General features: G+C 49.0%; 1 protein-coding gene across 1 annotated transcript in view; it reads left to right on the top strand.

The window, feature by feature from the left end:
- Positions 1-12,207: 12,207 nt before the first annotated feature.
- Positions 12,208-23,266, top strand: part of YWHAB (tyrosine 3-monooxygenase/tryptophan 5-monooxygenase activation protein beta) — a 39,693-nt gene continuing 28,634 nt past the window's right edge. Inside the window, exon 1 of the mRNA XM_044296084.1 lies at positions 12,208-12,365. The gene's annotated coding sequence lies outside the window, so the exon portion shown is untranslated. The remainder of the gene's footprint in view (positions 12,366-23,266) is intronic.

Here is a 23,266-nt window from a genome sequence, read left to right as displayed (position 1 = left end):
CCTCAATCTGTGACTTTTCCCCGCTAACGCCAGATCTAAAAAAGTGGAAGGGGATAGGCCAGCAAGCCCGTCTCATTTACCATTTTCTTCACCTGTTTCAGGCGCAGAAAAATGTCTAAATGTCTAGGAAGCTGTCTTAATTTAGAACTGACGGAGGATCCGCCAAAGTTATAATGAGGCAGACGCCTCTTCATAACCTCTGCGGAACCACCGCCAGCTTAAGAGTTTATTAATAAATATGTCCCTAGGAGTCTGATTGAGGGTCTTATAAACATTAGGGGTCTGATCTGAGATCTGATTGAGGGTCTTATTAACATTGGGTGCCTGAGCTGAGGTCTTAAGAATTTTTATTTTCTTATTTTCCTCTAAAACCTAGGTGCGTCTTATAGTGCGAAAAATATGGTAAGTTAATCAATGTAGTCGTTTAAGCCAGTCATCACCTAAAAAGTTGTCCGTGTTCAATAGTTTAGATGAAAGTTCTTATTTTGAAAGATTATTCACAGAAATCTCTCCAGGGGATGGGCTATTCGATTGGATCTGGATAGCCATAGAGCATTTCCTGAAAACAATGGGAAAATAACCGTGAAGGTCTCTATGGTGGGACTCCAACATTAGACAGAATTCTAATTTTTTAACATATTTGTGCGTGGAGAACTATATTACATCAGTCTGTCAGGATAAGGCGACTACTGTCACACTCAAACAGGGATAGTTCTGCCCTAAAACTCCCGGACACGCTATCCCTACCTATTTGCACGATCACCGTAGGTAGTGACCTCACAACTGGACGGCAGTCGCTACACTGAAATACGCATGAGGGCGTAACACATGTAAAAGGTCAAATGCCAGTCAGACAATGAAGTACAAAACCCACCAGAGGCAAAAAAAAAAAAAAAAAAAACAGGAGATCAATACAATACCAAATCATCAGAAGCAAAAAACATAGTGACAATGCCAATCGAGAAAATCCAAGCCAGAGGACAAAAAATTTACCGGAACCTGCACATGCAGGCTCCGGCCTTTTATGCTGAGCGAGGAACAGCTCACGTCTGCGTCCCTGCACGCCGGGTGGAGCTGCCAGCTGAGCTTCCTAGCGCTTTAAGTTCCTGGCGCTCCTCATCATTAGCCTGGGACTCTGATTTTAGACCGGGCCACCCAGCTAACCTGGTTCCCCCAGCAACTGCTACTGCCACACAGAGGCACCGGCGGCAGGGGAACCCTAACGCTATCTATGGTTCATGGAAGTGGGATAGTGATTTAAAAGAGGGTTTATAACAGATTGTATACTTGTCTGAAATGTTTTTTTTTTTATTTGATGGCATTAGGAGTAGGAAAGTGTGGAGTAACGTGGATTTTGGTGTGTAAACAGAGAAATATAACTGCTTTACTAAATGTATGTGAGATAGAACCAACGTGAAGTATATTTTCAAATTTAGCTGTCACAGGTGACAGTCTATTCACTGTATTATTTTCCCTTATAACATGGTTACAAGGGAAAATAATAGCATTCTTTAATACAGAATGCATAGTAGAAGGTCGATATAATAAACATGGGTGGCGTAGTGTGCCCCCCCCAGTATGATAAACATGGGTGGCGTAGTGTGCCCCCCCCAGTATGATAAACATGGGTGGCGTAGTGTGCCCCCCCCAGTATGATAAACATGGGTGGCGTAGTGTGCCCCCCCCAGTATGATAAACATGGGTGGCGTAGTGTGCCCCCCCCAGTATGATAAACATGGGTGGCGTAGTGTGCCCCCCCCAGTATGATAAACATGGGTGGCGTAGTGTGCCCCCCCCAGTATGATAAACATGGGTGGCGTAGTGTGCCCCCCCCAGTATGATAAACATGGGTGGCGTAGTGTGCCCCCCCCAGTATGATAAACATGGGTGGCGTAGTGTGCCCCCCCCAGTATGATAAACATGGGTGGCGTAGTGTGCCCCCCCCAGTATGATAAACATGGGTGGCGTAGTGTGCCCCCCCCAGTATGATAAACATGGGTGGCGTAGTGTGCCCCCCCCAGTATGATAAACATGGGTGGCGTAGTGTGCCCCCCCCAGTATGATAAACATGGGTGGCGTAGTGTGCCCCCCCCCAGTATGATAAACATGGGTGGCGTAGTGTGCCCCCCCCAGTATGATAAACATGGGTGGCGTAGTGTGCCCCCCCCAGTATGATAAACATGGGTGGCGTAGTGTGCCCCCCCCAGTATGATAAACATGGGTGGCGTAGTGTGCCCCCCCCAGTATGATAAACATGGGTGGCGTAGTGTGCCCCCCCCAGTATGATAAACATGGGTGGCGTAGTGTGCCCCCCCCAGTATGATAAACATGGGTGGCGTAGTGTGCCCCCCCCAGTATGATAAACATGGGTGGCGTAGTGTGCCCCCCCCAGTATGATAAACATGGGTGGCGTAGTGTGCCCCCCCCAGTATGATAAACATGGGTGGCGTAGTGTGCCCCCCCCAGTATGATAAACATGGGTGGCGTAGTGTGCCCCCCCCAGTATGATAAACATGGGTGGCGTAGTGTGCCCCCCCCAGTATGATAAACATGGGTGGCGTAGTGTGCCCCCCCCAGTATGATAAACATGGGTGGCGTAGTGTGCCCCCCCCAGTATGATAAACATGGGTGGCGTAGTGTGCCCCCCCCAGTATGATAAACATGGGTGGCGTAGTGTGCCCCCCCCAGTATGATAAACATGGGTGGCGTAGTGTGCCCCCCCCAGTATGATAAACATGGGTGGCGTAGTGTGCCCCCCCCAGTATGATAAACATGGGTGGCGTAGTGTGCCCCCCCCAGTATGATAAACATGGGTGGCGTAGTGTGCCCCCCCAGTATGATAAACATGGGTGGCGTAGTGTGCCCCCCCCAGTATGATAAACATGGGTGGCGTAGTGTGCCCCCCCCAGTATGATAAACATGGGTGGCGTAGTGTGCCCCCCCCAGTATGATAAACATGGGTGGCGTAGTGTGCCCCCCCCAGTATGATAAACATGGGTGGCGTAGTGTGCCCCCCCCAGTATGATAAACATGGGTGGCGTAGTGTGCCCCCCCCAGTATGATAAACATGGGTGGCGTAGTGTGCCCCCCCCAGTATGATAAACATGGGTGGCGTAGTGTGCCCCCCCCAGTATGATAACATGGTGGCGTAGTGTGCCCCCCCAGTATGATAAACATGGGTGGCGTAGTGTGCCCCCCCCAGTATGATAAACATGGGTGGCGTAGTGTGCCCCCCCAGTATGATAAACATGGGTGGCGTAGTGTGCCCCCCCCAGTATGATAAACATGGGTGGCGTAGTGTGCCCCCCCCAGTATGATAAACATGGGTGGCGTAGTGTGCCCCCCCCAGTATGATAAACATGGGTGGCGTAGTGTGCCCCCCCCAGTATGATAAACATGGGTGGCGTAGTGTGCCCCCCCCCAGTATGATAAACATGGGTGGCGTAGTGTGCCCCCCCCAGTATGATAAACATGGGTGCGTAGTGTGCCCCCCCCAGTATGATAAACATGGGTGGCGTAGTGTGCCCCCCCCAGTATGATAAACATGGGTGGCGTAGTGTGCCCCCCCCAGTATGATAAACATGGGTGGGTGGCGTAGTGTGCCCCCCCCAGTATGATAAACATGGGTGGCGTAGTGTGCCCCCCCCAGTATGATAAACATGGGTGGCGTAGTGTGCCCCCCCCAGTATGATAAACATGGGTGGCGTAGTGTGCCCCCCCCAGTATGATAAACATGGGTGGCGTAGTGTGCCCCCCCCAGTATGATAAACATGGGTGGCGTAGTGTGCCCCCCCCAGTATGATAAACATGGGTGGCGTAGTGTGCCCCCCCCAGTATGATAAACATGGGTGGCGTAGTGTGCCCCCCCCAGTATGATAAACATGGGTGGCGTAGTGTGCCCCCCCCAGTATGATAAACATGGGTGGCGTAGTGTGCCCCCCCCAGTATGATAAACATGGGTGGCGTAGTGTGCCCCCCCCAGTATGATAAACATGGGTGGCGTAGTGTGCCCCCCCCAGTATGATAAACATGGGTGGCGTAGTGTGCCCCCCCAGTATGATAAACATGGGTGGCGTAGTGTGCCCCCCCCAGTATGATAAACATGGGTGGCGTAGTGTGCCCCCCCCAGTATGATAAACATGGGTGGCGTAGTGTGCCCCCCCCAGTATGATAAACATGGGTGGCGTAGTGTGCCCCCCCAGTATGATAAACATGGGTGGCGTAGTGTGCCCCCCCCAGTATGATAAACATGGGTGGCGTAGTGTGCCCCCCCCAGTATGATAAACATGGGTGGCGTAGTGTGCCCCCCCCAGTATGATAAACATGGGTGGCGTAGTGTGCCCCCCCCCAGTATGATAAACATGGGTGGCGTAGTGTGCCCCCCCCAGTATGATAAACATGGGTGGCGTAGTGTGCCCCCCCCAGTATGATAAACATGGGTGGCGTAGTGTGCCCCCCCAGTATGATAAACATGGGTGGCGTAGTGTGCCCCCCCCAGTATGATAAACATGGGTGGCGTAGTGTGCCCCCCCCAGTATGATAAACATGGGTGGCGTAGTGTGCCCCCCCCAGTATGATAAACATGGGTGGCGTAGTGTGCCCCCCCCAGTATGATAAACATGGGTGGCGTAGTGTGCCCCCCCCAGTATGATAAACATGGGTGGCGTAGTGTGCCCCCCCCAGTATGATAAACATGGGTGGCGTAGTGTGCCCCCCCCAGTATGATAAACATGGGTGGCGTAGTGTGCCCCCCCCAGTATGATAAACATGGGTGGCGTAGTGTGCCCCCCCCAGTATGATAAACATGGGTGGCGTAGTGTGCCCCCCCCCAGTATGATAAACATGGGTGGCGTAGTGTGCCCCCCCCAGTATGATAAACATGGGTGGCGTAGTGTGCCCCCCCCAGTATGATAAACATGGGTGGCGTAGTGTGCCCCCCCCAGTATGATAAACATGGGTGGCGTAGTGTGCCCCCCCCAGTATGATAAACATGGGTGGCGTAGTGTGCCCCCCCCAGTATGATAAACATGGGTGGCGTAGTGTGCCCCCCCCAGTATGATAAACATGGGTGGCGTAGTGTGCCCCCCCCAGTATGATAAACATGGGTGGCGTAGTGTGCCCCCCCCAGTATGATAAACATGGGTGGCGTAGTGTGCCCCCCCCAGTATGATAAACATGGGTGGCGTAGTGTGCCCCCCCCAAGTATGATAAACATGGGTGGCGTAGTGTGCCCCCCCCAGTATGATAAACATGGGTGGCGTAGTGTGCCCCCCCCAATATAATAAACATGGGTGGCGTAGTGTGCCCCCCCCAATATAATAAACATGGGTGGCGTAGTGTGCCCCCCCCAGTATGATAAACATGGGTGGCGTAGTGTGCCCCCCCCAATATAATAAACATGGGTGGCGTAGTGTGCCCCCCCCCAATATAATAAACATGGGTGGCGTAGTGTGCCCCCCCCAATATAATAAACATGGGTGGCGTAGTGTGCCCCCCCCCAATATAATAAACATGGGTGGCGTAGTGTGCCCCCCCCCAATATAATAAACATGGGTGGCGTAGTGTGCCCCCCCCCAATATAATAAACATGGGTGGCGTAGTGTGCCCCCCCCCAATATAATAAACATGGGTGGCGTAGTGTGCCCCCCCCCAATATAATAAACATGGGTGGCGTAGTGTGCCCCCCCCAATATAATAAACATGGGTGGCGTAGTGTGCCCCCCCCAATATAATAAACATGGGTGCGTAGTGTGCCCCCCCCAATATAATAAACATGGGTGGCGTAGTGTGCCCCCCCCAATATAATAAACATGGGTGGCGTAGTGTGCCCCCCCCAATATAATAAACATGGTGGCGTAGTGTGCCCCCCCCAATATAATAAACATGGGTGGCGTAGTGTGCCCCCCCCAATATAATAAACATGGGTGGCGTAGTGTGCCCCCCCCAATATAATAAACATGGGTGGCGTAGTGTGCCCCCCCCAATATAATAAACATGGGTGGCGTAGTGTGCCCCCCCCAATATAATAAACATGGGTGGCGTAGTGTGCCCCCCCCAATATAATAAACATGGGTGCGTAGTGTGCCCCCCCCATATAATAAACATGGGTGGCGTAGTGTGCCCCCCCCAATATAATAAACATGGGTGGCGTAGTGTGCCCCCCCCCCAATATAATAAACATGGGTGGCGTAGTGTGCCCCCCCCCCCCCAACACCCGAGTATGATAAACATTGGTGGCGCAGTGCGCCCCCAACACCCCAGTATAATAAACATTGGTGGCGCAGTGTGCCCCCCCCCCCTCAATATAATAAACATTGGTGGCGCAGTGTGCAGTGCCAATGAGGGTTAAAAAAAATAAATAAAAAATTAACTCACCTCCTCCAATTGATCGTCTCCTGTTCTTTCTTCAGGACCTGTGGTGACATCACTGTGCTCATCACATCATACATAAGATGATTCATCACCATGGTAATGGACCATGTGATGAGCTCAGTGACATCACCACAGGTCCTGAAGAAAGAACAGGAGACCGGCAGCCACGCGATCAACTGGAGGAGGTGAGTTAATTTAAGTATTTTTTAACCCTCATTGGTACTTCCCACTGAGCCACCAATGTTTCTTATACTGGGGTGTTGGGGGGGGCGCACTGTGCCACCAATGTTTCTTATACTGGGGTGTTGGGGGGGCGCACTGTGCCACCAATGTTTCTTATACTGGGGTGTTGGGGGGGCACACTGTGCCACCAATGTTTCTTATACTGGGGTGTTGGGGGGCACACTGTGCCACCAATGTTTCTTATACTGGGGTGTTGGGGGGGCACACTGTGCCACCAATGTTTCTTATACTGGGGTGTTGGGGGGGCGCACTGTGCCACCAATGTTTCTTATACTGGGGTGTTGGGGGGGCGCACTGTGCCACCAATGTTTCTTATACTGGGGTGTTGGGGGGGGGCGCACTGTGCCACCAATGTTTCTTATACTGGGGTGTTGGGGGGCGCACTGTGCCACCAATGTTTCTTATACTGGGGTGTTGGGGGGGCACACTGTGCCACCAATGTTTCTTATACTGGGGTTTTGGGGGGGGCACACTGTACAGGGAGTCTAAGAAAGAATCGAATGAGTCACTAAGTCGGATCTTTAGATTCTTTTCACCTGTGACTCATTTGATTCTTAGACTCCCTGTACAGTGTGTGACCCAGACTCAGAGCTGCTAGTGCTTGCCTCAGCTCTGATTGGTTGGTGGGTGGGGAGGGGCTGGCAGAAGCAGCTTCCACTCTAGGATCAGATTACACTCCTCCCGAGCCCCTCCCCTCCCTGCTGCCAGCGGCTCTGTGTGCTGTGACTCACTGACTCAGACTGAGGAGAACATCGGCGGCGGGGCAGAGAACTATCAGCTCCTGTGACAGTCGCTGTTCTACTGCAGAGCTGCCGCGGAGGGTCTAGTCGCAAATGGCGACAAGACTAAAAAGTCTTGTCGCCATTTGTAAATTCTAAGTCGCATTGGCGACCATTTTGGTCGCCATCTGGAGCCCTGATAGGGCATTCCAAAACGAGTAGCGGCGCAAGTGCAGACGCTCTGCTTACGCAGCAGAGACTGTACATACACTGCAACACTTCCAGGTAGCAGAGAACGAACAGTCGCTCACTCTTGTGGTCGCAACATGCATGCCTGTCACTGTTGCTCTCCGATTCCATGTACCGGACACACAGGAAATGCCCCCTCAGCCAGCAGGGGACCACTGCAGCCTGTAAATGGCTGAATGGGAGACTCCTGCTAGTTCCTCTGTTTTCATGTGGGAACAGGAAAAGGAGACCAGCAGGGACTAGGCGAGCGTCAGGAACCTTTATGCGCCTTCTAAAAACATTTTAGCCTGCCGGAACTCCCCTTCAAAGGGTTGGCTTGTTGGTAAATACCATTGCAAATAGGTCGTAATCTATTCATTGCGTGACGTTCATTTGTATGTCACATACCACATTTTTTTACCTATACTGTACCACAAAAAGGTTAGTATATAAAATGAGAATGCTCGGACTGGGAGAAAACGTCTGTAAGTGGGTAAGTAACTGGCTCAGTGATAGAAAACAGAGGGTGGTTATTAGTGGTACACACTCAGATTGGGTCACTGTCACTAGTGGGGTACCTCAGGGGTCAGTATTGGGCCCTATTCTCTTCAATATATTTATTAATGATCTTGTAGAAGGCTTGCACAGTAAAATATCAATTGTCGCAGATGACACTAAACTGTGTAAAGTAGGTAACACTGAAGAGGACGGTATACTGCTACAGAGGGATCTGGATAGATTGGAGGCTTGGGCAGAGAAGTGGCAGATGAGGTTTAACACTGACAAATGTAAAGTTATGCACATGTCAAGGAATAATGCAAGTCACCCGTACATACTAAATGATAAAACACTTGATAAATATATCATGGGTCAGTACAGAGATCTCTCCCATCATCTATTTATCCCAGGACTGTGACGAGGGGACATCCTCTGCGTCTGGAGGAAAGAAGGTTTGTACACAAACATAGAGGAGGATTCTTTACAGTAAGAGCAGTGAGACTATGGAACTCTCTGCCGGAGGAGGTGGTGATGGTGAGTACAATAAAGGAATTCAAGAGGGGCCTGGATGGATTTCTGGAGCGTAATAATATGACAGACTAGCTACTAGAGATGGGTCGCTGATCCAGGGAATTGTTCTGATTGGAGTCTGGAAGGAATTTTTTATTTCCCTAAAGTGGAGAAAATTGGCTTCTACCTCACAGGTTGTTGTTTTTTGCCTTGGATGGACAAATGTCTTTTTTCTGCCTTATGTACTATGTTACTATAAGACGCACCTAGGTTTTAGAGGGGCACAATAAGAAAAAAATATTTTTCATGACACCTCAGGTCAATCCACCAATTAGACCCCTAAGGTTAATAAAAACCCCAATAAGACCTCAGCTCAGACACCAATGTAAATGACCCCCAATCAGACCTCAGATAAGAGCCATATGCCTCATACATGACCCCAGTAGTCTCTCTTCAGCCCCCAGCCGCATCCATCAGCCTCAAATGAAATAAAAAATAAATAAATAAAAATATACACTCACCTTTCGTGCTCCGGATGCCGCTGCTCACCTTGCAGGCTCGGTCTTCCCCCCTCTTTAGTCTGCTGTGCTGTGACCGGCACCGTGAACGCTCCCAGGTCTGCACCTGCATGCTGTGTAAACAATCACCACTCATCCCTGCTGCGTCCATAGGGCACAATATGGTGGCGGTGACATGATTCACCCCCATCACCACTGGATGGTCTACCTGTCCAGGCGCAGAACAGAGGTGAATAACATCACTGCTGCCATATTGTGCCCCATGGACACAGTGGGGATGAGCGATTGCTGCTTTTGTTGGGAGGCGTGCCATAACCCCTTGAGAACAAGTCGTATATTTGGTTTTGCTGATAGCTCTGCTGTTTTTCAATGGAGACAGAAACCAAAAAAATATAGTGGCAATTCTGGAGGAGCTGCTCAACCCCTGACACTGTGGCGTGTCTTTTATTGGGGGAGCAACCCGACCGCATGTGGACCGCAGTAATCGACTAACCCCAGCAAATTATGCATACAATGGAGGATGTCGGCGCGGTCCACATGCACCACAAGAGCAAACTACACAGAATGTAGCAATTAATCATATAAAACACAGAGAGAGAATGCACCAAACAGATATAACACTGACTATGCTGGCAAGACATAAATACAGGTATTAAAAGCTGAGACTTTTGCCAATATATTCCAGTCATGGAGATATCGGAGCCCATCATGCACCACGTCACGGTTCTCAGCATGGCAAGGGGTTCCTAACCGCTGCTCTAACTATGGTGTGAACACGGTCTGAAGGTGATATAATTCAACTCGCAGCCAAGCTTCCCACAAATGCCCAGCATGTATACTGCGGTAGTACTATGTGAATGAAGCCAGGCCGCGAGCCACACCCACACCAGACCATGTGATGGAGGTTACCAGGTGCAAAAGAGTGTTAGAACGCCAAGTAAAGGCAAACGCACTCAAATCTAACAAGGCAGAAACCAAAAAACAAAAAAATAATATTGTGGCAATTCTGTGGCCACTATATTTTTTTGGTTTCTGCCTTGTTAGATTTGAGTGCGTTTGCCTTTACTTGGCATTCTAACACTCTTTTGCACCTGGTAACCTCCATCACATGGTCTGGTGTGGGTGTGGCTCGCGGCCTGGCTTCATTCACATAGTACTACCGCAGTATACATGCTGGGCATTTGTGGGAAGCTTGGCTGCGAGTTGAATTATATCACCTTCAGACCGTGTTCACACCATAGTTAGAGCAGCGGTTAGGAACCCCTTGCCATGCTGAGAACCGTGACGTGGTGCATGATGGGCTCCGATATCTCCATGACTGGAATATATTGGCAAAAGTCTCAGCTTTTAATACCTGTATTTATGTCTTGCCAGCATAGTCAGTGTTATATCTGTTTGGTGCATTCTCTCTGTGTTTTATATGTTTTTCAATGGACCCTGAGTTGTCTTGTCCTCATATAATCATCTCAGGAATACCCCAGGACTCAATAAAAGGAGGTGAACCCTCTACTGTCAGCATTCACATGTTCCCTGACCTAACTGCAATATTAGGAATGCTGATCTGAACAGTCCCCTAACCGCTTGCCAACTGCCTGTTAACTATACGACCACTGGTGCCAGCTCTGGAATCGAGCAGTATATAATGTGATGGAAAAATGAATCCCGCCAGCACAGGAAGCAATAAAAACATCTGTGACTGCAGCTGTGCGAGTGGGGAGTCCATAATAGTGACCTCCACATCGCCCCAAAAACTGGATTTTTGTACACACCGTAAAATCCTGTTCTCATAGGATGCATTGGGGGACACAGTACCATGGGTATACGCCCAGCTGACAGCCAGAAACCTCATTCACACATCAGTGGTCCATGGACAGCACACATCGCCATTCATTGTAACGTATGGATCACACCCACTATAGCCTATGGGTCCGTGAAAACCACAGATGCAAAAACAGACACACGGACCCTTTCCAGACATTTTCACAGGGGAATCACTTACCACCTTTTCATGGATTTGAGCACAGACACAGACGTGTGTATGAGGCTTAAAGGGGTTATCCAATCCCTAAAATAACCCCCAGAATGCCCGGCCTCTCCTCCAGAACATACTTACCTGCTGCCTGGCACACAGTGCACCCCCCACAACAGTGAAGAAAAATGTCAGTGTTGTCATAGAAACCTGGAGTAAAAATGGGAACGTCATTGCGGCGAAGATGAAGGACCTGCCAATAAGGGTCACGTGACCTTGCGTCAGAATCTGAATGATCTGCAAGCTCCCATTGGCTAATACGGGTCATATTGCTTTTTTTTTTGTGAATTCCTCAAGAAAGATGTCCTAGAAAGTTGGAACACTCTAAAACCTTTCTAAGCATCTGATGTACCATGTGCCAAATTCAGCGCAGACATGTATTTATATATAAATACCAGCAGGAATTCATGAATGACCAGGACTCTTCTCAGGTGGCCAGGACTCTTTTCCAGGCCTAGTCTGCAATGATTGTGATGTTGGTTCTCGGCAACCACTTACTATTAACTTATAAATGACAGACCGCTGAAATCATCTGTACCTTATTCTGCCGTTAGTATGGGCAGCATAAAGATGATGACAGGTTCCCTTTAAGGGTATGTTCACACCATGGTGTGATGGTAGCGACACCCTTCTAGGCGTGGCTCCCAGGTGACATTGCAGCCAGCTAGCTACATGGGGCCCACTGCATCTGAAAGGTCAGCCAGTGTGAACACATCACTAAGCATTGCGTTATCCCGAATGAAAAATGTGCCCCCAATACCTGGGCCATAGACTCTCCCTGCAAACCTCAAGGACACACGAGGGGCTCTGCCTTCAGAATACACTAGTGCCTCAATTACTGACGTGAGAAATGACGCCAGTGCACACACCAGCCGCAGTAACGTCTCCTCATCACCCTGTCATTGACACCAGGGCGCCATTATCCGGCACTCACTGACATCCTTTACCGCTGACGCTTCTCCCCTTCCCGCCCAGACTCACTTCCTCCCCTCTCCCGCACTGCTGCACCCGATGACGTCACTGCGGTTGCTAAGGCGACAATGAGCTCACCCCCTTCCCCCCTCCTTCTCCCGGCAGCCGCTGGTCCCGCGCTGAGAGACGGGTGATGAGAGGGGAGGGGCTTGTAGGAAGCGGAAGTGGCGGCTAGAACGGAAGTAGAACGGCGTTGAGTCTGCAGAAGGGACAGCGAGGAAGCAGAGCTCGCTCGGGTTAATATCAGCACGTTATCACCGGACAGCAGGTTCTCAGGTGCGGGGGGAGCTCAATGATAGGAGGGGGGATGGGCGGGGCGCGGGCTTCCGGTGAGCTCAGTCAGGGCTCTCGGGGAGTCGCTGCCTACAAGGGCGGGGATGCTAGCGGCCTGCTCCTGGTATTCTCATCCCCTGTCACCTCCGGTCGTCTGTCGCGTCCACCTCGCCTCCCCTGTCACCATGGACGGGTGACACATATGGTTTCTGTCATATGTCTGTACATTTATGTGGGGGAATGGCCCTAATTATTGTTCCCATCCCCCAGAATGTAAAGAGTTAATTCAGTAGGAAAATGGGGCTTTGTGAAGATTTCCATTGATCCATTAGGGCGCGTTCACACACGCAGCAGATTTTTCATTGTCCCCTCCATTCACCTGAAGGGGACCTGCAGCAATCCATGTGCTTATTGCCAAAACATCCCCATCCAGGTGAATGGCACTGATCTTCAGTCACAGTGGACTCTGCCATGTGTGAATGCGCCCTTATTGCAGGGTTCGCTGCGGTCGGAGGCATCGAGCCTCCGGTTTGCGGTTTTCTCCATGTAGTCATTTCTGGGTAGCGTTATGGCCGGGAGTTGGAACCCCACAAATCCTGAGGATAGGCCATCAATGCTGCCAGAAAGAATCCATCACCAGCGACCGCCCTATCCAACTGTTTGCACAGACACATAGCTGTGGTTCTCCTAATTAAAACGCTGGATCCAAGGCCATGTTACTGAGATATGTAAATCAGGCCTTTGGTGCAATAAGGGTGTTGCCATTGCTCTTGTTAGACCAAGGATCCCCTCCTTTTTGTGGTTGACCCCTCCCTCCCTGCTTTGATTGACAGGGCCTGGCATTGGCAAAGTAAAGGATGGGCTGAGCACAGAAATGAGTGGGGCTTGGGTGTAACTAGAGCATTAGTTATGTACTCATTGCACCAAAGGCCTAATTTCCATGTAAAGAAAAGGTATATCTCGGTAACGAGGCTTTTGGTCAACAAAAGAAATAAAGTTTTTCAATCAGACCCGCAACTACGCAAGCGGTTGGATAGGGAGGTCGCTGGTGACAGATTCCCATTAGGTAAGTCTCCAGATATAGAAGCAGCCAGAGCACAGAACAGTTGCAGAAAAGGATCCGTATGCCATGGGCTACATGTCCCGTGGCTATAGATTGCAGTATTGCAATGTGAAGTGTCCACAACACACACATTGCCATAAATCCAGCAGCTTTGGGTCCCCCCCCCCCCCTCCCCGTTTCGTGGCTGCAGCAGCAGCTTGCATTCACTTTTATGAGGTTGCAATTCATTTCAGTGGGGACTGTAATGCTGCTTCTTGCCTGTGGTGGCACTGTAGGGGAATTGAATACTTTTTATAAGATTCCTCCACATATTCCAGTCAACTGCTGGGCGTCCCAGCTCCATGACACTCTTTCATCAGTTTAGGGCCTCATTCACACGACCACGTCTGTATTTCAGTCCACAAACCATCGATCCACAAATTATGGATACCTTCTGTGTGCACGCCGTTTTTTTTTTTCGTCTCTCATCACTAGAAATGACAAGAATAGGACATGTTCTGTAAGGGTACTTTCACACTTGCAGCAGAGGATTCTGGCAGGCATTTGTCAGATGGATCCGGGTGCAAATCCGTCTGACAAATGCATTGAAATACCAGATCCGTCTCTCCGGTGTCGTCCGGAAAAATTGGTCCGGTATAACATTTTTTTGCATTTTTTAAAGGTCTAGGCATGTGCAGGCCGGAACACTTAAAGGGAGTCTGTCAGCACATTTGCCCCTTTTTAACAGTTCCCATAGCACTGTAGCCGCAACATGATGATTAAAACGGTACCTTTATATGCTTCAGTGGACTTGTAAAACTGCCAAAAACGAACTTTGATGCATATGTTAATGAGGGCTTGCAAGTGCCCAGCTCTGCCTCTTCGGCTCTTATCCCCGCCCAGCCTCGTCCTCTGCCCGCTCATCTGTTTTCTCTCCCCCTCAGCGAGATTGCGCGCTTACTTCCTTGCCGGGGCATGAAAGTAAGCGCGCAGGCGCGGGATCTTGCTGAGGGGGAGAGAAAACAGATGGGCGGGCAGAGGATGAGGCTGGACGGGGATAAGAGCCGAAGAGGCAGAGCTGCCTGGGCACCAACGCGGTGGACGCGGCCCTGGGCACTTGCAAGCCCTCATTTACATATGCATCAAAGTTCATTTTCGGCAGTTTTACAAGTCCACAAAAGCATATAAAGGTACCGTTTTAATCATCTGTGTTGCGGCTACAGCGCTATGGGAACTGTTAAAAAGGGGTAAATGTGCTGACAGACTCCCTTTAATGCCGATCCGGCACTAATACACTTCAATGTAAATTAAAGGGGTTCTGCACTTTGTTTTAAATGATCCTCTGGATAGATCATTAGCTTCTGATCGGCGGCGGTCCCGGGTGCCGCGGCCTTCTCACTGTACACCGGCCCACTGACGTGACGACTAGTATCAACTAGCGTGGGCGGGGCTAAGCTCTGTTCACTTGAATGAAGCTTAGCCCCGCCCAGGCCACTTGATACCAGTCGTGACGTCGGTAAGCCGGCGGTAAACAGTGAGAAGGCAGCGGCACTGCTAGAGCACCGCTGCCTTCAAAAACAGCTGATCGGCGGGGGTCCCGGGTGCCGGACCCCCGGCGATCGGAAGCTAATGATCTATCCAGAGGATAGATCATCAGTTAAAACAAAGTGCAGAACCCCTTTAATGCCGGAGTCGGCATTCCAGCAAGTGATCAGTATTTGTGGAAGGAGAGAAAACTGCTGCAGGCTGCAATGTTTTCTCCGGCCAAAAAACGTAAGCGGGACTGAACTTAAGACATCCTGATGCATCCTGAACGGATTGCTCTCCATTCAGAATTCATTAGGATAAAACTGATCATTTGTTTTCCAGTATTGAGCCGCTGTGACGGAACTCAATACCGGAAAACAAAAACGCTAATGTGAAAGTACCCTAAGTTTTCAAATGGACATACGGATGTGACTGCACATAGCCGGCATCCTTATGCTGTTTTTTTTTTTTTTTTTTTCTGTGGACACAGAAATGAATGGGATTGGATGCAGAATAAAATATCTTGGGGTCTTTCTAAAAAAAATTGTTCAATAATTGTCCCTTCTTAATGATTATGCAAAGGTGATCACCCATGACATCTGTCAGCAGATTTGTACATATAATAAAACTGGCTGACCTGTAGTAAGTGCACTTGGCAGCTGAAGACATCTGTGTTGGTCTCATGTTCATATGTGCCCGCATTGCTGAGAAAAATTATGTTTTAATATGCAAATCGGCCTCTAGGATCAATGGGGGCGTTGCCGTTACACCTAGAGGCTGATTTGCATATATTAAAACATAATTTTTCTCAGCAATGCGGATACAAATGAACATGGGACCAACACAGATGTCTTCAGTGAGTTTCATAGGTACAGATCTGCTGACAGATGCCCTTTAAAGGGGTTGTCCTCTTTTTAATACTGATGACCTATCCTCAGGAGGGTCTCTACCTCCGAAGGTCTACATATAATATGGCCGCCCATTGAATTCAGTGAGTGCTGTAAAAATACTACATTTCCTCTGTTTGTTGAGTCACTGCCAGCTTCCTTCCCCTCAGTATCGGCTGTTCTTAAAGCAGCTTTACATTGGGGGTGCTGTCACAAGAAGAGTTCTACTTTAACCCCTTCCTGCAGCATGTAATTGGCACATCATAAAAGGAATCTGTCACCACGTACCTGCATATCAATCCAAACAAGTTGTCAGATGTGCATTGGTCTCCTGAGTAAAACACTCTTTTTCCCATCCAGATTGGTGCCTGCATTCTGGAGAAATTCTTGTTTTTATTGTAAATTAATGGGGTTATCCAAGAGGTAATCAGACCTCCAGACGTGGCAGACCCTCAGTCGATGATACTCACCTGTGATTGGCTGAGGCGGTCATGTGTCCCACTGTCAATACACGTTGATGCCGGCACAGAGGAGAGTAGAACTATCGCACTTCCCGTGCATAAAGTAAACAGGACGGATCCGTTTTGCAGCCCATAGACTTCTGTTATGACGGAATGCCTCTAAAGGCATTCCGTGATAGAATTGCGTTATGGTGCATGGTAACGGAATCCATAACGCAATTCACATTTTACCAGTGAACGAATTTCAAAATCTGAAATTCACTCATCTCTACTTATTACCCATATTGCTTCCTTTGCTGGCTGGATTTATTTTTCCATCACGTTATGCACTGCTCGTTTCCATGGTTACAGACCACCCTGCAATCCATCAGTGGTGGTCGTTATTGCACACTGTAGGGAAAAAGTCAGCCTCTCTGGTGGCTGGGACCTTGGCAGCTCACGTAGACTAGTGCTTTTTCCTAAATTGTGCAAACACGACCACCACTGATGGATTGCAGGGTGGTCTGTAACCATGGAAATGAGCAGTGCATAAAGTGATGGAAAAATGAATCCAGCCAGCAAAGGAAGCAATATGGACAATCGCAATACATTAGTAAGTGGCTTGTATTAACTTTTCCCCTCAACGGCACTGACGGGATGGTACTCCCCGCCCCCAGGACAGGAAACAACACGGAAGCTCACACTTTAAAAAGGCCTCCTCTCCTTACCTAATCAGCGTTGTTTCCTGTCCCAGATAGCGTGGAAGCTCCTCCTGTGTTTCTGAGTAGGTTCACTGTGAACATGGCACACGGCCTGGTCTCTTTCCCCACTAGTTGGGAGGGCCGTTGCAGTGGTCAGGGGCTCCGGAGCCATGCAACCTCCCTTCCCTGTACCTTTGGCATGAGTCCTCGTGGAAGGCAGCCTCAGGCTTTATTCTGCTTGCTCAGTTTGGGGAGCGCAGCAGTTTCCTTGTGGTATCTAGTGGGCAGAGACTCCCTGGAGGGTGTCTCGTTCTGGGCAGGAGTTGCGTGCGTCGTGACATCATTCCACTGCGATGCATGTATGTATGAACGTCATGACATCACAGACGTCTCTCAGGAGGCCGGGAGATTTAAATGGAGGCCAAATTCAGGGAGCAGCGACAAGTGCTGTTCTTTTCCCTGCAATGTCGGCGCCTACTGACCCAGATACCGCCCGCAAGCCTCTGGATATGACTGCAAGCACCATCAGTCCGGTAAGCCTCCTCTCCTGACTTGGGTAGATATGGGTGATGTTACGCCTATCCACCTTGGGTGCCTGGTGCTGGTGTCTATTCCTGAGGGAGTTCTGAACCCTATTTATTTTTGTAGTGTAGAGACACCTCCAAGGCACCTGGGTCTGATTCTAGTCGCAAAAAATGCGCCATCTGCAGGGAGTAATTTATATCTAAAGCCAAGAAATAACTTTGCCCGAAATGTGCTGAAAAAATGGTGGCTGGAGAATCTCCTTCCTCCTTAGACTCCATGCGGAGTATGATTCGTGAAGAGGTTAATGCTGCAGTGCAGTCTAGGTTACTTCCCTCTTCACCGTCCGCAATCCTCTGTCTCAAATATCCCAGAATTCCCAGTTATTCGGGTTGGATTTGGATGAAGGGAAAATTGCTTCCGACATAGACTCTGATTCATCTGACGACAGGCAGGGGAGACCATTGTTTCTCCCTGAAGATACAGACAGTCGCTTAAAAACTATAAGAGCTACTATGCACCTGGAGGAGTCTAAATAAAAGTCGCTCCATCCAGAATCAAATGTTTCAGGGTCTAGGAGAGAGAAAAAGACTTGTGGTTTTGATCCATAAAAATGTCAAGGCTTTAATTTTGAGGGAGTGGAAGGATCCCGAAAAGAAAACGTTTTCTGACTCTGACTCCAAAGATTGATGCTCCAGTGGCACAGATATCCCAAAAAATCCTCCCTCCCGTTTGAGGACATGGGATTACGTTGTGATCTCATGGAAAAGAAGTGTGAGAACTTTCTAAAAAAGGCTTGGGAAGTTAATACAGCCATGTTCAGACTAAGCATTACATCCACCTGTACTGCCAGATCCCTATCAGTATGGCTTAATCAGCTAGAGGATCATCTTGCAGCAGGAACCCCAAGGGAAGAGATTTTGGCCTCACTGCCCATGCTTAAACAGGCCTCAAATTTCCTGGCCGACGCCTCAACATATTTGGTCAGGTTGTCAGCAAGATCAGCTGCTATTTCTAATGCCACCCGCAGGGCCGTATGGCTCCGCTCTTGGTCGTGAGATGCTGGTTCAAAAAAACTGTTATGTTCCATCCCATGTGAGGGGGATAGGCTTTTGGGGTCAGAGTTGTATGATGTTTTAGACCAGACTTCCGATAAGAAAAAAGGTTTTCCCACTAACTCAAAACATTTTCATCAGAGACTCCTTTCGTAGTCAAAGGAAGCCTAAACCAGAACAAAAGAAGAGAGAATACTCAGGAAGATGGCAATAGTCAAGAGGAAGAAACAAGGGATTCTTCTTCAATCCTGATAACCACTCAATGACGCCAGAGGCCAGTTGGGAGCAAGATTAAAAAAATTAGTTCCACATTGGAGAGATATAGGATATGGATACTAGCTGACATTCAAAGGGGTTTCATGCTAGAATTCAGTACTTGCCCACCAAACCACTTTATCGTCAACAAACCTTTGGCCAAGAAAGAGTACCAGTCATCCCTAGAGACAGAGAGAACCAAATTGATTCAGAAAGAGGTCCTACTACTAGTTCCAGAAAGCCAACAACAGAGAGGATTTTATTCCCCAGTTTTTTTCATAAAAAAGCCAGGGGGATCCTTTAGGCACTTGTTCAGACTCAGACTTATAATTAGCCTATCTTACAAAAAGTTCAAGATGGAGACCATCAAATCAACAATACATCTGCTTCCTCAACATTGTTACGTGGGGACAATGGATTTCCAGGACGCATACTACCATGTACCCATTTTCAAAGATCATCAAACATTTCTCAGGATGGCAGTATTTGAGAGGTCGCCTCTGTCACTTTCAGTTTCAAGCGCTCTTCTTTGGCCTGTCATCAGCTCCCAGAATTTTCACAGAAGTAGTGGCAGGAATAACCAGTTATCCTTATCTACAGGGTGTTCTAATTGTTTCGTATTTAGACGACTTCCTATTAACAGAATCAGAAAATCAGCTTATGGTACATCTTTAGTTCAAAAGACCTTCACGGATTTGGGATGGATCATAAATGTAAAAAATCCAACCTCATTCCGGCTCAGCAAAAAGTCTTTTTAGGGGTTCTTCTCGACTCTTGCTTACTGATGTCCTGGTTTCCCCTCTTACTCAGGCTATCGCCAGAAATATCCTGGACCCTACCAGTGTTACCAGGGCGCCTTCAACAAGAGCCAGTACACCATCCAAGGGTCCCTCAGCTAAAGTTGACGGCATGGAGATTGAACGCAAAAATCTGAAAAAGAAGGCTCTCTCTGACCCTTTAATCTCTACCTTACTAAAGAGTAGGAAAATCATAACCTCCAAGATCTATCTCAGAAGGTGGAAGGCTTTTATTTTCTAGTAACAGTATGCAGCAAAGTCCCTTACTCAACATACCTGTAACTTTAAGCCATCCACCCTTAAAGTTCAGATCTCCACTTTAGCAGTTTTTCTAGACACAAATTTATCAGACCATCCTCTAATCAGGTGATTCATTAAGTGAGTAATCGGAGATTCCTCCAGATTACACTGGGACTTGAACTTAGTCTTTACGGCGCTGATGGACTCCGTTTGAGCCTATTGAAGGAATTTCTCTCAAACTCCTGACCTTAACGACTACCTTTCTCCTAGCCATAAAAATGGCAAGAAGGGTGAGGGAAATACAGGCCTTCTCTTGCTGTCGTCCTTATCTTAGGATCCTAGACAATAATATAATCTTAAAGGGAGTCTTTCACCTAATCTTAGCGTTTTAGACCGCTCAGATCACGTTTTAGACTCTTTGACCCTTATTACAATGGTACCTTTCTTTTCAAATGAGCTTCTGAAGGTGCCCAGGGGCGGCGTTTCTGGGCGATGTGCCCAGAAAAACACACCCCTTTCAGCCCGCCCTTCTGTCCTATTACCTCCTCCAGCCGGTGGATGTCACGAGCGGCAAGAGAAGAAGTCAGGCTAGGAACTGGCCTGCACCTGCACTCTGCTCTGCCCATTATGGGCAGAGGAACATCTTTTCATATTGCGCATGCGCCGGCCAACTAAAGACAGCCGGCCCGTCGTCCTCTGGTGCCGCTCGTGACTTTCGCTGCTTGGAGGCGGAGGAGGTAATAGGACAGAAGGGTGGGCCAGAGGGCTGAAAGAGGTGTGTGTTTTTTTTGTTTTTCTTTTCTGGGCACATCCCCCAGTAACGCCGCCCCTGGGCACCTTCATATCTGGATGAGAGACACAGAAAAGAAAGGTACCATTGTAATGAGGGTCAAAGAGTCTATAACCTGATCTGAGCAGTCTAAAATGCTCCGATTAGGTGAAAGACTCAATCACCTTCAACAGACCTGGAGAGGCGCTTTCATAACCTAGATGTGAGACGTTGTGTGCTTGCCAACTTAGGCTACTTTCAAACTCGCGATTGGTGCGGATCAGTCTTGTATCTGCACAGACGGATCCGCACCGATAATGCAAACGCTTGTTTCCGTTCATAACGGATCCGTTTGCATTATTCATAAAAAAAAAGTCTTGACTTACATTGAAAGTCAATGGGGGACAGATAAGTTTTCAATTGCACCATAATGTTAGTGAAAAACGGATCCGTCCCCATTGACTTACATTGTAAGTCAGGACGTATCCGTTTGGCTCCGCATCGTCAGGCGGACACCAAAACGCTACAAGCTGCGTTTTAGTGACTGCCTCAAAAACACAACAGAGACCAAACACAGCCGAATTGATGCATTCTGAACGGATCCTTATCTATTCAGAATGCATTGGGGCTGAACTGATCCGTTTTTGGCCGCTTGTGAGAGCCTTGAAACGGATCTCGCAAGCGGACCCAGAAACGCCAGTGTGAAAGTGGCTTTAAAAATCTACAGAGAAGATAGAAAATCGGATCGCCTCCTCCTTCAGTTTCAGGGGCCTAACAAAGGTCAGGCAGCCAGTAAAGCCACCATTGCAAGGTGGCTAAAGCAGGCAATTTCTCTTTCTTATGCTCAAAAGAACCTAGATCCTCCAAAGGGACTCTGCCCGTGTTGAATGGGCCCTATGTCGACCTCTTGGGCAGAGAATGCGGCCATCTCGATTAAACAATCTGTAAAGCAGCTGGGGGCAAATCCAATGACTTCAACCATTATAAATTAAATGTCATGCATAATCAGGATTTATCCTATGAGCGCTGAATTCTTTCTACCGTATTCCCACCCTAGTAAAACTCCTGTTATTCCTCCTGTCGGTGCCGTTGGGGGAGGGTAAATTGCTCTTACCGGTAATTGGATTTTCCAATAGCCTCCCCAACGGCACTTAAAAAGGACCTTTTCATTACAATAAAAAATCTAAACTAAGTATGCTGACATGGAGAGCGGCGCCCAGGGATCTCCCTGCACTTACTATTATAACTGGGCGCCGCTCCGTTCTCCCGGTATAATCTCTGCCAACTTCATATTTTCGGCTCAACTGGGAGGAGCCTGCTCTTGTTCTCCCAGGCTGGAGTGCTGGCCAATCGCAGCACTCAGCTCATAGCCTGGGAGTAAAAAAAAAAAACTCTCAGGCTATGAGCTGAGAGCTGCGATTTGCCAGCACTACAGCCTGGAAGAAGGAGACGCCGGCAGGCTCCTCCCAGTTGAGCCGAAAATATGAAGATACCGGAGCCTATACCGGGAGAACGGAGCGGCGCCCAGTTATAATAGTAAGTGCAGGGAGATCCCTGGGCACCGCTCTCCATGTCGGCATACTTAGTTTAGATTTTTTTTATCGTAATGAAAGGTCCTCTTTAACCCCTTAGGGACCCATGACGTACCGGTACGGCATGTTTCCCGAGTCCTTAAGGACCCATGATGTACCGGTACGTCATGAGTTTAAATTGAGATTGTGGCGCCCCAGGGGTTAATCCGCACAGGATGCCGGCTGAAATCATTCAGCCGGCATCCTGTCACAACGCCTGGGGGGGTCATATGACCCCCGTATCGGCGATCGCAGCAAACCGCAGGTCAATTCAGACCTGCGGTTTGTTGCTATTTCTGCTGTTTCTGATCGCCGCGGTCCCTGACCGCGGCGATCAGAAACTTTAGTGTGGCTCAAATATATAGTGATCACCCCCCCCTGCACCCCTGCATGATTTTAGCCTGGTGGGAGGTGCAGGGGGGGGGGGGGTGTTGCGGGCGGTGTGGGCGGCGGGCGGTGCGGCAGGCGGGATCGCGATCCCCCGCCCGCCTCCCGCCGAATAATCGTTGGCTTCTAGTGGGTATAAGCACCCTGGTATAAACGGCTGACATCTGTGAATGGATGTCAGCCGTTTAACCCTTTCCATACAGCGGTCCGTACGGACCGCTGTATGGAAAGAGTTAACAGTAAGATGCGGCTCCCTCCCTCTCCCATCGGGGGGCTGCTGTGCCTTTGCAGCCCCCCGATGGGAGAGGGAGAGAGCCCCCAGACAGCCCCCCGAAGCCCCAGTCCTTACCCTTCCCCGTCTGCAAAGTTGTGGCAGACGGGGAAGGTTCCCATGGCAACAGGACGCCTGCCCAGGCGTCCTGCTGTCCATGGTGCTGAACAGATCTGTGCTGAAAGCATAGATCTGTTCAGTGTAAGTAAAATACAGTACAGAACCCTATATAGGTTCTGTACTGTATTATGCAGACACCAGACCCACTGGATCTTCAAGAACCAAGTGGGTCTGGGTCAAAAAAAAAGTAAGAAAAAGTGCAAAAAAAGTGAAAATCAAAAAACACTTATCACTAATTAGAAATGAAAAAAATAAAATTCCCTACACATGTTTGGTATCGCCGCGTCCGTAACGACCTGATCTATAAAACGGTCATGTTA

This window comes from Bufo gargarizans, chromosome 6 (genome assembly GCF_014858855.1).
Source record: "Bufo gargarizans isolate SCDJY-AF-19 chromosome 6, ASM1485885v1, whole genome shotgun sequence".
In the NCBI taxonomy this organism is placed as follows: Eukaryota; Metazoa; Chordata; class Amphibia; order Anura; family Bufonidae; genus Bufo; species Bufo gargarizans.
The sequence above is the reverse complement of the archived record's forward strand: the minus strand, read 5'-3'. Positions and strand labels throughout refer to the sequence as shown.